This window comes from Barbus barbus (genome assembly GCF_936440315.1).
Source record: "Barbus barbus genome assembly, chromosome: 32".
NCBI classification, from domain to species: domain Eukaryota; kingdom Metazoa; phylum Chordata; class Actinopteri; order Cypriniformes; family Cyprinidae; genus Barbus; species Barbus barbus.
The window spans coordinates 13,580,950-13,595,835 of record NC_136760.1 but is presented as its reverse complement, the minus strand read 5'-3'; the positions used below and the strand labels follow the sequence as shown (position 1 = coordinate 13,595,835).

Below are 14,886 nucleotides of genomic sequence, written 5' to 3'. Positions count from 1 at the left end.
ACCTTTGACCTTTTCCAGAACTTCAGCTCACCAGAGAGCTCCTGTTTCTCTTCAGGACATAGTGGTCTAATTGATGTGCAGAGAAGTGACGTTTGGAGCCATTATACTGCTGTATTGTGTTAAAAGCTGTTGCTATTCTGATGTCGTTGCGTCCACCAGCTATTCATCTGTTGGAGTGTGATCAATAGTTTGTTTTAGCTGCGGTTCATTTATGGACTACCTGGATACCCTTACATTTGAATATATAGACATATTTCAAAAGAGTAAAATCCACTGCTTAAGAAAATGTTTAAAGTGAAAAAACAAGGGAAAGATGACAATTGAATATTATTTACCCATCACAGATGATATTCTTCCATTTCTCAGATTCTTGGTCTCTTGACTGAAGATGAAACTTGTTGATCCATTTGGAGACCTGTTAAGGAGAGACTCATCTGTCATTGTAGAGACATGATCTCCTGTGAGTGAGTATGTGCGTTGTGAGAGTGCTCAGTGAGGTTAATAGTGTGGTGGTCATCATTGGCCCTTGGCTGTTGGGCTCCACCACTGATTATTGTGTGGGATGGGTATGAAAAATGTTAACCCTTTATTGTCACGAAAATACAAAAAGACGAAGACTGACTCTACTCCTTTCCAGAGTTGCTATTTTCTAAGCCAATTCATGCACACACATTACAAACACTACAAATTCAGTTCGATTTCATGAACGTCTATGCATGAATTTGGTATATGCTGCAGTGTAATAAGTAGGAAAAACAGTGTGACACATGAAACCACATGAAGTGAAGTGAAGTGACATACCATATGTATATATCCTTTTTGCATTTAAATACATTTAAGCTTAGTTTTTTTACATAGTATTTCAAATACATGTATTTGAAATACTGACCATCCCTGCAGGAAATCAGCAGTCTAATAAGGAGGTTGATTGGCAAAGTACCTTTTGTTTTTTGAAAATACAAAAACACTAAGATTAAATGTATTTAAATGCAAAAAGGTATTTAAAAACAAAATATTATTTTGTATTTCAAATACATGTATTTGAAATACTGCCCATACCCAAATACTTATAATAATATTTGAATAAATTTTTATATTTTATATTTTTCTTTAATCTGAAATTAAAAGAAACAAATTCAGTTTTTTTTTTTTGTTGTTGTTTTGTTTTTTTGTTTTTTTATGGGTTTTGTTTTCGTTTTAGTTAACTACATCCCTGGATCACTATATACTGTGCATAATTTTTAATCAAGAGGTAAATTTGTCTAACACATAATAAGCTAGCCTTGAATGAAATGCATACGGTAACAAATGAAATCCACGGATGCAGTCCACAATATACATGTATTTATTCAAAATACATTCAAAACGTCAGAACGATCGCGCCTGAGGACTTTTATTTTGGCATGGTTTGTTCAGCGGTAGTGACGCTTGTAGTGTTGCTGCTTCTTGTGCTCGTGTGTGATTAATTAGCTCTGGATCACAGAAGAGCTATGGTATAAATTGGCTTTTTTGTTGTTCATTTTCACAAGTAACAATCACCATGTTTTTTTTTACACCAAGTATTTACCATGCTAAAAATCTGATACCCTGTGCTTATGTTTCAGAGGGAGGACCCAATCCAGAATTTAATGTTGCTTTGGCACAACTTCTAGAGCAGTGTCAGAACAAGAATCTACCCAAAGCCACCATAGAAGGAGCTATAAAAGGAGCCTTAAGACAGATTTTACAGTGCTAAACAGCCTATCTACTGCTAAAGAAACGGTCATTTTCACACAATTAACAATTCATTTACTCTACTTATACACACACACACAGGGGTTGGGAAATGAAACTGAAACGCTGGCAAACATTCCTTTTGGAATTAATTTTAATAATCCAGTAAGATTTTTGCTTGCACAAGGAGTCTGACAACACCCAGCGCTCCACACAGAGATCTGATCATCATCCAGTCTGTCTGAATGACATGAAGAAACAGAACAAACTGAGTCCGACTAAATCCAGAAGAACTGTAGCAATGTCAGAACTTGTGTGCAAAACCTGCTGAAAAATTAAGCGCAAATGTTCCTAGGGCAAAAGCTGTTTTAAGTGCAAAGGGTAGTCACGCCAAATGTCAATTAATTATTTTTTTCCCCCACATTTTATGTTTTTTTTTTTTTTTATGGGCCTTATTTTAAAATACTTTACTTTTTCACATCAGTCTACACTACACTCCATACACCAGAATGACAAAGCAACAAAATACAACAGATTTTTGAATGTTGAAAATGTATTAAAAATACAAATAATTACATTCTATGAATATTCATACATTTAGCTGAGGAGCAAAATATCGCTTGTATATGTCATTACACTTTGAGTGGAGTAAACCTGTGGCAAATGCAATCGAATTGAAAGGCACACACCTCTCAATAAAAGGTCTAACAGCTGAAAATGCAAAGCAGAGCCAAAGCCTAGCCATGACCCTGTTGGGAAAAAAAACAGCATATGCTGGTCAAAAGAACTGCTTGTAGAGCTCAGAGACAGAATTTTAACTACAGATCTGGGAAAGAGTTCAGAAAAAAATTCTGCTGAATTGAAGGTTCACAGATGAAAGAAGTTTGGAACAACCAGGGCTGCGTTTCTGGCCTCCTGCCCAAACTGAGCAATCGATGGGGAAGGTGCTTAGGGGTTAGAGGGGTGACCAAGAAGCTGATGGTCACTTCAGTTGAGCTCCATGATCATATATGGAGATGGGAGAAACTTACAGAAGGGACTCTTCAGAGAAGAAGGAAAGCTCTATGCAGCAATACGTATACAGAGATAGCCTTAATGAAAACCTAGTCCAGAGCATTCAGAATCTCGGATTGGGTTGGACAATGAACAATTCAAGAGTGGCTTATGGACAACTCTGTGAATGTCCTTGATAGCCTGGGCTTGAACCCAATCAAACATTTTTGAAGAAAGCTGAAAATGTCTGTTGGCCCTCTTCCAAACTGACAGAGCTTGAGAGGTGAAGAGGTGAGGAGAAGAATGTCAAATATTGCCAATCGCAGGTATGCAAAGCTTGTCTCATCGTACCCAAAAAGTCTTAAGGCTGTAAAGGTGCTTCAACTAAGTACTGAGTTAAGGGTGTGAATACTTATGCAGTGTACTATTCCAGTTTTTTCTTCTTAATAAATTAGCAAAGTTGTCACAAATCAGTTTTTTTTTTCCTTTGTAATGATGGTATATGGAGTGTAGATTGTGGAAAAACGTATTTTACAGTATTTTAACATAAGGCAGCAACATAACAAAATGTGAAAAAAAAAACCAAAGGGAAAGAAAACTTTCACAAGGCACTGTACACATTGCCTTTCAAAAGTTTGGTAAGCTGAATTTTCAGCAGCCATTATTCCAGTCTTCATTGTCGCACAATCCTTTAGAAATCATTCTAATATGCTAATTTATTATTAATGTTGAAAACGTGATAGTTTTTTCAGCATTCTTTTAAGTAAAAAAAATAAATAAAGAACAGTAGTGAGTGGGATGAACTCTAAAAGTGCTGTTCTTTTTATTTGGTAAAAAAATGTGTTGAAACGGCTAATAATAAAATGTGACATTCTGTAGTTTTGTCTCATATTCATCTTTTAATCATATTTGCAAATGTCTTGACTCCACAGCAAACAGAGCAATATATATATATTTCATCTCAAGTACACAATATATGTATTGCCACATGAACTTTAAGAATCATATACTTGTTTGTTTGTTTAGATAAATCGCTCCGTGGGGTTTGACCAAACGATTAGACAAACTATTTTTATTTTTTATAAATCCAAGCACCCGATTCCTAGCATAGACATAGACGCCCTATTCGACCGCTCCAGGCACGTAGAAGTGGCCGCCATCTTGGAACGGTATTTTTGACATCATTCACCATACTGTAGGTTCGCACAGAGCCGTTGAGCTGTTCTGTGCAGGATTGTGGCATCTTTCGAATATTCAGTGATTACTATGGTGAATGATGTCAAGTATACTGCTACAATATGGCAGACGACTTACGTATAGCGGCCCATAGAAACAGTCACTAATGAGGCATCTAGTATGTCTATTGCTGTGGTAATAGACATACCGGAGGTCAAATCCTCTGTAGGTCAAATCCTCTGTAGGATGCGTAACGAAGTGTCCTCAACCCAGAATTAAAAAACGAGATGGCCTTCGTAGGACGGGAGGACACAAGTAATTCTGCATAATAAAATTGTTGATATCAAGAATAGACATTTTAACTAGTATGTGAAATTGGAATTTCAACTAGTAAGAAATTATATCTTGATATCAACAATTGATTTTGAATGGCAGCCTATGGTGACATTTAACTAGTGAAAATACAATTTAATTCTTGATATCAAGAATTAGCATTTTAACTAGTAAAAAGTTTATTGTTGATATCAAGAATTCATATCCTGAGAAGGAATAAAAGTTAAAACGCCTTGCCATACAAGAACACAAGTACAGACAAGAACTCATATTGAGGAACGGCCACGTTTTAAGTGCGCACACTCTCTCTGCGCGAGAGCTGCGTATATCGGAGAGCGCTCGTCCGGTTTTGTGCGAGAGCAAAGGAAATCGTACCAGGTTACGTATGTAACCCAGGTTCCCTGAAGGGAACGAGAGCTGCGTCAAAACGCATATGGGAACGCCATCAGCGTAACCGACGCTCTGAATATCGTCTACAACAAGTCCAATAGAAGGGCGAGGCGTCACGGGCGGGGTGACGTCACGGCCAGGAAGTATATAAGCACGTGAGGCAGAGCCCGCGTCAGCTTCAGGTCATGAAGCAAGCGCTGGCAGGGATGCCGGAAGTATGGCTTCGAGACGCAGCTCTCGTTCCCTTCAGGGAACCTGGGTTACATACGTAACCTGGTACGTTCCCTTCCAGGAACTTCGAGCTGCGTCAAAACGCATATGGGAACGCTATACCAACGCCGCCAGACTGACAAGTCCCTGCCTGATGTCAGGCCAAGAGGACAGAGGAGCCTGGAGTGGCTCGGATGTCGAGGTCGTAAAACCTGGAGAATGTCAGGGGCGTGGACCACCCAGCAGCGTCGCAGATGTCCTGTATCGGTACACCTGTCCAGAAAGGCCTTGGAGGCCGCCATACCTCTGGTTGAGTGCACTCTGACTCCCACGGATGGGCAAGTCCAGAGGCCTCATAAGCAAGATTGACAGCATCCACCATCACTTACTAAGAGTGGGCTACCTAGCCCTTACCCTCTTAGGCGGACCAAGGCACTCGAGCAGTTGGTCCGACTTCCTCCACAGAGCAGCTCTGTGGATGTACGTGCCCAGTGCTCACACTGGACACATACGGTTGTGCTTCTCCTGGCCGAAGGGAGGAGGACAGAGGCCTGGAGTACGACCAGCTGTGGTATGACCGTTAGAGCCTTCGGTACGTACCCCATTTTTCAGGGGTAGAGAAAGACTTTCGCCGATCCGGGCACACAGTCAACATCGAAGGGGCCGCAGACAGGGCCTGAAGGTGACCACCCTCCTCAGAGAATGATGGCTAACCAGAAGACGGTCTTGGAGGTGAGGAGTCTATCTGTTATCTCCTCGACATGCTCAAAGGTGCTCACACCGAGCCTCGGAACCGCAGCCAGGTCCCATGTGGGGACGTGATCGTACAGGAGGCCTCAGCCTCCGCGCACTGGAGGAAACATGTAACTAGGGGGTATCTGCCCACTGACTGGCCACCGATAAGGGCGTGGTATGACAAATAGCTGCCACGTAGACCTTAGTAGTGGAGTGGGTTAACCCTGCGGAGAAACGGGCCTGCAGGAACTCCAGAACTGCACTAACTGGGCAGTTGATTGGGTCAAGGTGGCGGTCTCCACACTTCAACGTACAGTTTCCTCGTGGAGGGAGCTCTGGATTGAAGGAGGGTCTCGACAACCTCAGTCGATAGACCGGAAGCTATGAGTTGCGCCTGCTCAGAGGCCAAACCCACAGCTTCCATAGCTCCGGGCGAGGGTGCACAATGGTGCCCCCGGCCTGTGAGAGGAGATCTCTCCTGATCGGTACTGGCCACGGGGTGCCGTCAAGGAGAGAAATCAGGTCCGAGAACCAAACTCGGCCCGGCCAGAACGGTGCTACTAACAGTAGACTGACCGCGTCCTGGCGCACTCTCGCCAGAACTCCCGGGAGCAGAGCGATCGGGGGGGGGACGCGTACAGACGGAGCCTCGGCTGCATCTGTACCATAGTATCCAGTCCCGGAGGAGCTGGAGGAACTAGAGAAAACCAGAGGGGACATTACGCTGACTCTCGAGTCGCGAACAGGTCCACCCGTGCCTGGCCAAAACCTTCCAAATCTGCTTCACCACACCTGGGTGAAGCATCCATTCCCCGGGCCTCAGCCCCTGTCTCGACAGAACGTCTGCTCCTACATAGAGATGCCCAGGAATGTGCACAGCTCTCAGAGATCGGAGCTGGCCCTGGGACCACACAAGGGTCTGGTGTACCAGCTTCTACAAGGGGCGCGACCGCAGACCTCCTTGGTGGTTGATGTAAGAGACCACTGCTGTGCTGTCGGTGCGGACCAGCACGTGGTGATCTCTCAGGTCCGGGAGGAAGTGCTTGAGCGCACGGAACACAGCTAGGATCACTAGCTGGTTGACATGCCACGTCAAGTGGCAACCACTCCACAGACCGCGGGCAGGGTGGCCACTCATGACCGCACCCCAACCGGTGAGGGAGACGTCCGTCGCTAAGGAAACACAGCGACAAGGAGCTCCCGGCACCAGGCCCTAGGACAAGAACCAAGGTTTCCTCCACAAGTTTAAGGCACGGTTTCTCCATACAATGGCGTGATCCTTGACAATGCGAAGCGAGTCTCCCCTCAGGGAGACCCCCTTGGTCTTGAGCCACCACTGTAGGGGCCTCATGTACAGCAGGCCAGAAGGAATCACGCTGGACGCAGCTGCCATGAGCCCGAGCAGTCTCTGAAACTGCTTGTCAGTGAATGGCTGGCCTTTCCGCACTCTCTCGACTGCCGTGAGGATTGACTCGATCCGAGCAGGGGATAACCGCGCCTGCGTCATGGTCGAATCCCACACCACGCCTAGATAAGTGGTTCTCTGAACTGGAGAAAGCACACTCTTCTTGGCGTTTAGTCTTAACCCCAGATCTTTCATGTGGGCGAGAACAACATCTCGATGCCGAACCGCCAACCACTCTGATTGAGCGAGAATCAACCAATCGTCTATAAAATTGAGTATGCGGATGCCCTGCAGTCGCAACGGGACCAGTGCCGCATCCACACACTTGGTGAAAGTGCGGGGTGAGAGTGCTAGGCCAAAGGGAAGAACCCGATACTGACACACTTTGCCCCCAAAAGCGAACCTCAGGAATTCCCTGTGAGAGGGAAAGATGGGTACATGGGACAAACGTCCTAGAGGTCTGTCGTGACAAATCAGTCCTTGGACCCGATTTGGAACACGATCTGCCTAACTGTGAGCATCTTGAACTTCAGCTTTCTGGCTGAGAGGTTCAGAAACTCAAAACCAGTATGGGCCTCAGCCCCCCATCCTTCCTTGGAACAATGAAGTACCAGCTATAGCAGCCGGAATGAGTCTCATGAGGAGGAACCACTCGATGGCTTCCTTCCTCTGCAAAATATCGACTTCCTGTTCCAGAACCAGAGCCTGCTCGGGCGGACCGTAGTCACGCAAACCCCGTTGAATAGCGGCGGTGGCCCATCGAACTGGATGGAATAACCACGCTCTACTGTCTGCAGGACCCAAAGAGACACCTCTGGCAGTTGCTGCCAGGCTGCTAGATGATCTACTAAGGGAATCAGTCACTCGAGACTGACCTCTGGTGTTAGAGAAATGACCAGACCGCTGTGTCGCTGCGGAGCTCAGGAGGGAGACACGAAATCTGGTAAACGAGGCGAGTTTCTCAGGCCTGCCGTAACCACCGGCAGGGAATTCTGAGAAAGCACTCGCTGGGACCTGCTGTGCCCTGGAACTGCAGGGTTTAACAGACAAATCCCCAGAGGGCACCGAGGGGAGATGGTCACCGTGTACCACGGTGTAAGCCGCTCCACCTCAGTAGGGGACGCCCTCTGACGTCCTGGGGCTCGCTCATCAGGACTTCTTCGTCGAGGACCTCTTGGCCAACAGGACATCCCTCAGGTCTGCCCTAGGCCGTGAGGCCCCCGACGCAGCGTGTCGCCTGACCCGGCTCTGTCGCAGGGGAGCACGAGCGGCTACACTCTGCTTCTGCGCAGCCCGATGCGAGGAGCTGGTATGCGGAGGGGACTGCTCCCGCCCAGCAGCCCCCAGAGTTAGAGAGCGGCGGGGGAGGAACCGCTGAAACGCCTCTGGCTGCTGCGAGCCTCCTGAAATCTGTCGGCGACCAGGCTCACTGCATCGCCGAACAGACCAGAAGGCTGCAGCGGGGCGTCCAGGAGGCAGGATTTGTCTTTATATCTGACAAGTTCAACCATAAATGCCTCTCTGTTGCCACTATTGTTGCCATGGAGCGACCGATAGAGCGGGCCAACTCCTAGGTGGCACAAGATCAGCGGTTCTCCTAAGCTCTGAAATATCTTCTGGCCTAAAATCACCGCCCTCATCTAACTCTCTCAGCAGTTTGGCCTGGTACGCCTGCAACACTGCCATAGTGTGCAGACGCGCACCGGCCTGACCTGCTGCCGCATACCCCCTGCCCACTAGGGATGATGAGGTGCGCAGAGGCTTAGTGGGCAGGGTAGGAGCCTCCAGAGCCGACGCCCCCGCGGGTGACAGATCGCTCGCGAGCGTCTGTTCGACCCGGGGCATCGCTCTGTACCCGCGCGCGTCCAACTCCCGCACATTACCATAATAATGAGAGGCGGGAATGAGCGGGCGGGATGAAAAAGGTTCACCCACGATCTCGACACCTCGATGTGGAGATCGGGGAAAACGAGAGGCTCCTACGTAGAGGTGGCCGCATGCGCAGAAAACGCTCATCGAGTAAACTACCGCACGGCACAGGAAGTTTGGCCACTGCCCGTGTAACCACCTCTAAAAACACCTCATACTGGGGCGGAGGCGGCGAACCCTCGTGAACGCTCGTCACATCAACCTCCTCGGAGGAAGAAAGACGCAGCGTCAAGCCCTCGTCTCGGGGGAAGAGACCGCTTCCAAACGAGAGACGGGGCGCCAGATCTGGCGGATACCAGATCAGCCTGCGAGCCCCGTGAGCGCAGCCGCCGCTCTGCCTTGGCAGAGAAACCGCGCGGAGAGCTCGAGAGCGAACGAGGCGGCGAAACCTCGTCAATGCTCGTCACATCAACCTCCTCGGAGGAAGAGAGACGAAGCGTTGAGCCCTTGTCTCGGGGGGAAGAGTACCGCTTCCAAACCGAGAGACGGGGCGTCAGATCTGGCGGATACGGGAGGAGATAAGGACATACCCGTCTCACTCTCACCAGCCAGATCAGCCTGCGAGCCCCGCGAGCGCAGCCTCCGCTCTGCCTTTCTCTCTCTTTCTTTACGGCAGAAGCGGGACCGGCTTTATTTTCTCTTATGCTTGTGCAAACACTGCAGCTTACAAAGCTTGGAAGACAAGCAGGGCGTTGAGCCCTCTCTCTGGGGGAAGAACGCGGCTTCCGAACACAGAGAGCGGGCGCTGGATCTGATGATCCATTTGCGAGCCCCACGAGTGCAGCTGCCGCTCTGCCTTGGCACGAGCGGGACCAGCACCGCGCGGGGTGCTCACAAAGGCTCTCTCCTCGAAGAGAGCCCTCCGGGTGCGGAGTGTGCGCAGCGAGAGCAGCTCACAGCGCACCCAGGCAGACCACGCACAGACTATGTGTGTCCTCCCCAGTAATAAAGCGAGGGCAAGGACTGGCACACAATCTGAAGCGCGATCCGAAATCGCCCCCTGTTTAGTCTTGGCTTTGGCATGTCTAGACTCTTTCTCAGACAAACAACAGTAAATAAGACTCACAAAACAGATATGGACTGACAATACACAGAGCGCTTGCTGAATGACAAAAAGCTGACGCGGGCTCTGCCTCACGTGCTTATATACTTCCTGGCCGTGACGTCACCCCGCCCGTGACGCCTCGCCCTTCTATTGGACTTGTTGTAGACGATATTCAGAGCATCGGTTACGCTGATGGCGTTCCCATATGCGTTTTGACGCAGCTCGAAGTTCCTGGAAGGGAACCGCGTAAGAGCGGGGAGATTCGCGCTCGCGCATTATATTAATCTACTCTCGCGCTACAAAAATGCGCTCTCGACATTTGGCAGTAAAATAACACCATACACTACCCTTCAAAAGTTTGGAGTCAGTATTTTTTATTTTTTTTAAAGAAATTAATACTTTTATTCAGCAAGGATTTGTAAAAGTGATAGTAAAAGACTTATATTGTTAGAAAATATTTGTATTTTGAATAAATGCTTTTTTCATTAAAGAATCCTGAAAAAATCCTCCAAAAAATTGTAAGCAGCATAACTGTTTCCGACTTTGATAATAAATAAGCATGTTGGTAATGAATCAGAATGATTTCTGAGGGATCATGTGACACTGAAGACTGTCATTATTCACTCACCTGCATACGTTATTTTGTGTTTTTCCAAACAACAATAGTTTGCAGTGTTCATCATGTCTGTCAGCTCCATAAATGACACAAAGACTATAAAAGTATAGTAAATGCAGTCCATACAAATTGTATCTCAGTGGAGGGGAAGGAGAGCAGTGAATTATGACTGACATATCAGTCTTTTCAACACATACACACTCATATCATATGATTTCCGGAGACATATGACTTTTTTTATTCCTTAAATATTTTCATGTCATTTTAGCAGCTTGACAGGTGTAGTCACTATAAACTGTCCCTGAAAAAAAATCTTGGAAAATGCTCCTCTATTCTGTTATTTATGTATTGGTGAGATATCAGTATTAATAGTAACACTTTTTTCTATGTTTAATAGAAGTCCAAGCCAGGAGTACAGTATGTGTATGAGGCCAGGGGACCGGGCGGGTGCACACTGCTCATTGAGGTTTTGACTGACAACAACACGCGGTCCCATCAAGAAATCAAACGTATCTTGATGAAACATGGGTTAGTACTGATTTGTACTAGATCAAAATCAAGATGTAGTAATAGTATTTAGGCACAACTCAGTGTACTACTTTTCTCTGTTTGTCCATGGGGCGCTGTGCGAAGGAGCACGCAGGAACTTTGAAAGAAAAGGAGTTGTGGCAGCATCTAGAGATGGGATCTCTTCTGAGAAAGCTCTAGAGCTGGCCATTGAGGCAGGAGCTGAAGAGGAGACAGAGGATGAGGAGGAGCGACCCATACTACAAGTCTGAGCAATCTTCTTTTTTTTTTTTTGGCATCGTGCAAAATTTAAAATAAAAGCATTTAATTATGCCTTTTGGTTTTTAGAGTATGATTTTGAATTGACTTGGCAAACATGCTCTGAAAGCATGTAACTTAAATTGAAGAGGATTTTGCTCAAATTTATTAATTCACACAACAGAGGAATTTCATATTTTGTAGTTTTGTGACAAAAAATATGGTCAATGAATTTGACTAATTATTATGCATATTTATTCCCTGAAATGTAGAATACATGGTTTAATGAAATACATAATTTTGGTGAGGACTCCCTGGTAGAAGAGATCTATATCTGGGATAAGTCCTGATAAAATAAAGGATAAATAATAAATAAAATAAAAATCTCATCAGGCAAAAACAAGTTTCTGAATTCATTCACTCGTTTTCATTCACTCCTTAAAGTGAACTGAAGTAATGAACTAAAGTAGGGAATAGTGAGTGAGGGTATAAGGGGCGATTTTGGATACAGCCAGTGTGAGATGTTAAGGCATGCACAACGCTTACGTACCATGGGACGCACGCTCCATTATGATTTAGAAGAGAGGAAAAATGTTTAAGGTAACGTGGCAAATAGGTAGGCTTAACAGTGAAGAAGGGAACGTGGGTTGCATTGTCAGTTTTAACATGTGCATCAATTGGTCCAGTAGCAGCAAGATATCTTTGGCAGGTGAAAAGCGTGTGGTTAATGTGTACAGTTGTGGCTCTCACTGGAGTTGTGGCTAGAAGGGATAGAGCTAAAACCGGAAGTTAACAATAAATTAAATGTTCTACCTATAAGAATGTGTTTTATTAACGTCTATAAACCTACCCCTTACAATAATGCAAAAACAGTTATTATTGTACAGTGTGAAAAAAAATTACGCTATATTGATGTGCGGATTAGCTGTATCCCTTCTAGCCTTAACCAAAAAAATGGCAGGTTATATATTGTGTAACTTGCCAGAGAGGTAAATAAGAATAGAAGGAGAGCCGGGTTGCATTGCATGCATCCTGGATTGCCTCTGGGTGGCAGGTTTATGGCTGCTGCCTCGCAGAGATTTTTTCCCTGACTGCAAATAGCGCTGTAAATACTTTTTATGCCCTTTCGCAACAACATACCTTTGCATTCTCAGCACTTACTGGTATAAACAATATCGGCACAGACTGTCCACAGAGAACAATTTAAGTCTCAGACTCTCAACATTGCAGCGTTATCAGATCAAGCACACCCATCTCTTTAAACTTATTTAAGAATAGACGATTGGTTGGAAACAAATGATGAGTTTGATAAAAGGGAGTTATTTTACAAAGGTATATGTGTTACATGTGCATGTTTTTAAAATACTTTGTGACTAGTGTGTGTGGGGGGGGGTGTATGCAGAAGGACGTTAAATGTCTGGGGGGATACGTGACTGTAAAAAGTTTGAGAACCACTGAATTAAGCTATAACCACATTTTTTAAAAATATTTGGGCTCATAAAAAAGGAATATTTAAATATTTGTGTATTTAAATTATAAAATAACAAAAGAATTCAAGCTCAAGCAGATAAAAAAATACAAATAAAGACCAATTAGCACATGTAGGTCCGCAAGATCTTCATCTGGAAAGCATCTGCTGTGTACAAACATCTGACAGACGTCTTTAAGATGTCAGTTTCACATACTTTCTAAATCATAATCATCTTAAAGACATTGTCTAAACGTCTATTTGACATCTGATTGGGAACGTCCTATAGAAGTATTGCAGATGAATAAACACTCAAAAAATACATCTTGCAGATGTCAAATAGACCTCTATCAGGGTGAAAGTCCTTTCTGCAACCTGTTTACAGCATGCATTAATTTTAAAATCAGGAATCTGAATGAGGCACATGTTCCAGTTAATTATAATTACTCCTGTGTTGTAATCATCAGAAGTTAGAGGTCTGTGTAGAATTTTACTTGTAGAATCTCTTTGTGCATAAAATTCATTATAAGAAACTCTCTAAATTGTTAACCCTTCTTTCCCTTTCAGTTTATCTGTGACATTGCGTCCATGAAGGCTGTGCGGAACGCTCATGAAAGTCTGTTTCTCAAACCCCGTCTCTCCTGACTCAAACTCAGCTAGAGACCGTGTCCACCCTGCTGGAGGCTCTCAATGACTGCCCTGATGTGGTCCGGGTATGGAATAACATCCATGCACAGACCTAGAGTTCACAATAAGTTAATTGACAAATGGAAGAACACACCGACTAGATGGACTAATTAATGATCTACATGCCTTAAGAGCAACTGGAAGAAATGGACCTGCTTGGCCAAAATGTATTGGACTCCACTTGGATTTTTTGTGTGTTGGTAAATAAATAAATAATGATATACCTTCATCGTGGCAATAAAGAAGATAGGTTAGTCATAGATCATGCACTGAATGTTGAGATCATAAACACCTTTTTTGATGCAGATCTGGATAAAAAGAGATAGAAAGGCAACTTGCAAGGACTTTTTCCCACATCCTGAAAAAAACATAGCTGCTCAATGCAAATGTTTATTGAACAGTGAGAATCAAGGTGAGGTATCCATTGTGGCTCAGAGAAAAAGTGACACCGAAAGTAAAAAAAAAAACTACCCGAGATTAGTGTGGGGGCAAAATGTCCTCAGTCTGAATTAAGCCCCATTCACAAAGGACAGTAACTATAAAGATAACTATTAATATAACAATATTAGCGTCCACACCAGAGGACAATATCGGTTGTTTATTCTAGTGAAAGTGAAAGTGACGTGAGGGGTTAGGCACTTCTTGTAGAATCTCTTTGTAGAATCTCTAGGCACTTTGGTTAATGTTGCCATCAACGGGCAACCAGGTGAGACAAAGTGTCCATGACTGATCTAAAGTATCCAGATAGAAATTTGGGTCCCACTTTATATTAGGTGGCCTTAACTACTACGTACTTACATTTAAATTAATAATTTGATACAATGTACTTATTGTGTACATACATGTATTTACATTGTACTTATATTTTTAAAATACTATATGTAGTTACATCTGTAATTTCTGTAATTACATTTATAATTACACTGTTGACCCACCCTTAAACCTACCCATACCACCAAACCTGTCCCTAAGCTTACCCATATCCCACCTCAATAGCAGCAAAAGTGTTTTGCAATACAATATGACCACAATAAATACATTGTACTTATTTTTGATGTAAGTACATAGTAGTTAAGGCCACCTAATATAGAGTGTGATCGAAATTTGTTACCCATTCTCTGTGGGAAGTGCCCAAGAAACATTGCTCAAAAAAATTTGCCCTGTGTATTATCGGCATTAAACCATTGAACGTAGGTGAAAAAATCCCTCTGAAAGTTTTTAAAATGCAATGAAAACCTAACATTGTCACCAGGCAGTTTACCATTATATATCTTTTCAGCAACTTTTGTGTGATGTTAGTTTCATTATTAGTCAGACATAATTTTTGTAGTTGTTCAGTAGATATTATTTGAAATAATTCAACTGAAGTAATTGACATTAAATCTTTGTGTTTTGATAAGGTTAGAAAAAATTGAGATCAG

The 14,886-nt window shown here is 44.3% G+C and overlaps 1 pseudogene across 1 annotated transcript; it reads left to right on the top strand.

Moving 5' to 3' along the window:
- The first annotated feature begins 562 nt into the window (after positions 1 to 562).
- Positions 563 to 13,521, top strand: LOC306852382 (translational activator of cytochrome c oxidase 1-like; annotated as a pseudogene). Its single transcript has 5 exons — positions 563 to 566; positions 1,605 to 1,711; positions 10,943 to 11,073; positions 11,126 to 11,318; positions 13,346 to 13,521. The product of its transcript is annotated as a translational activator of cytochrome c oxidase 1-like (transcript).
- The last annotated feature ends 1,365 nt before the right edge of the window (positions 13,522 to 14,886 follow it).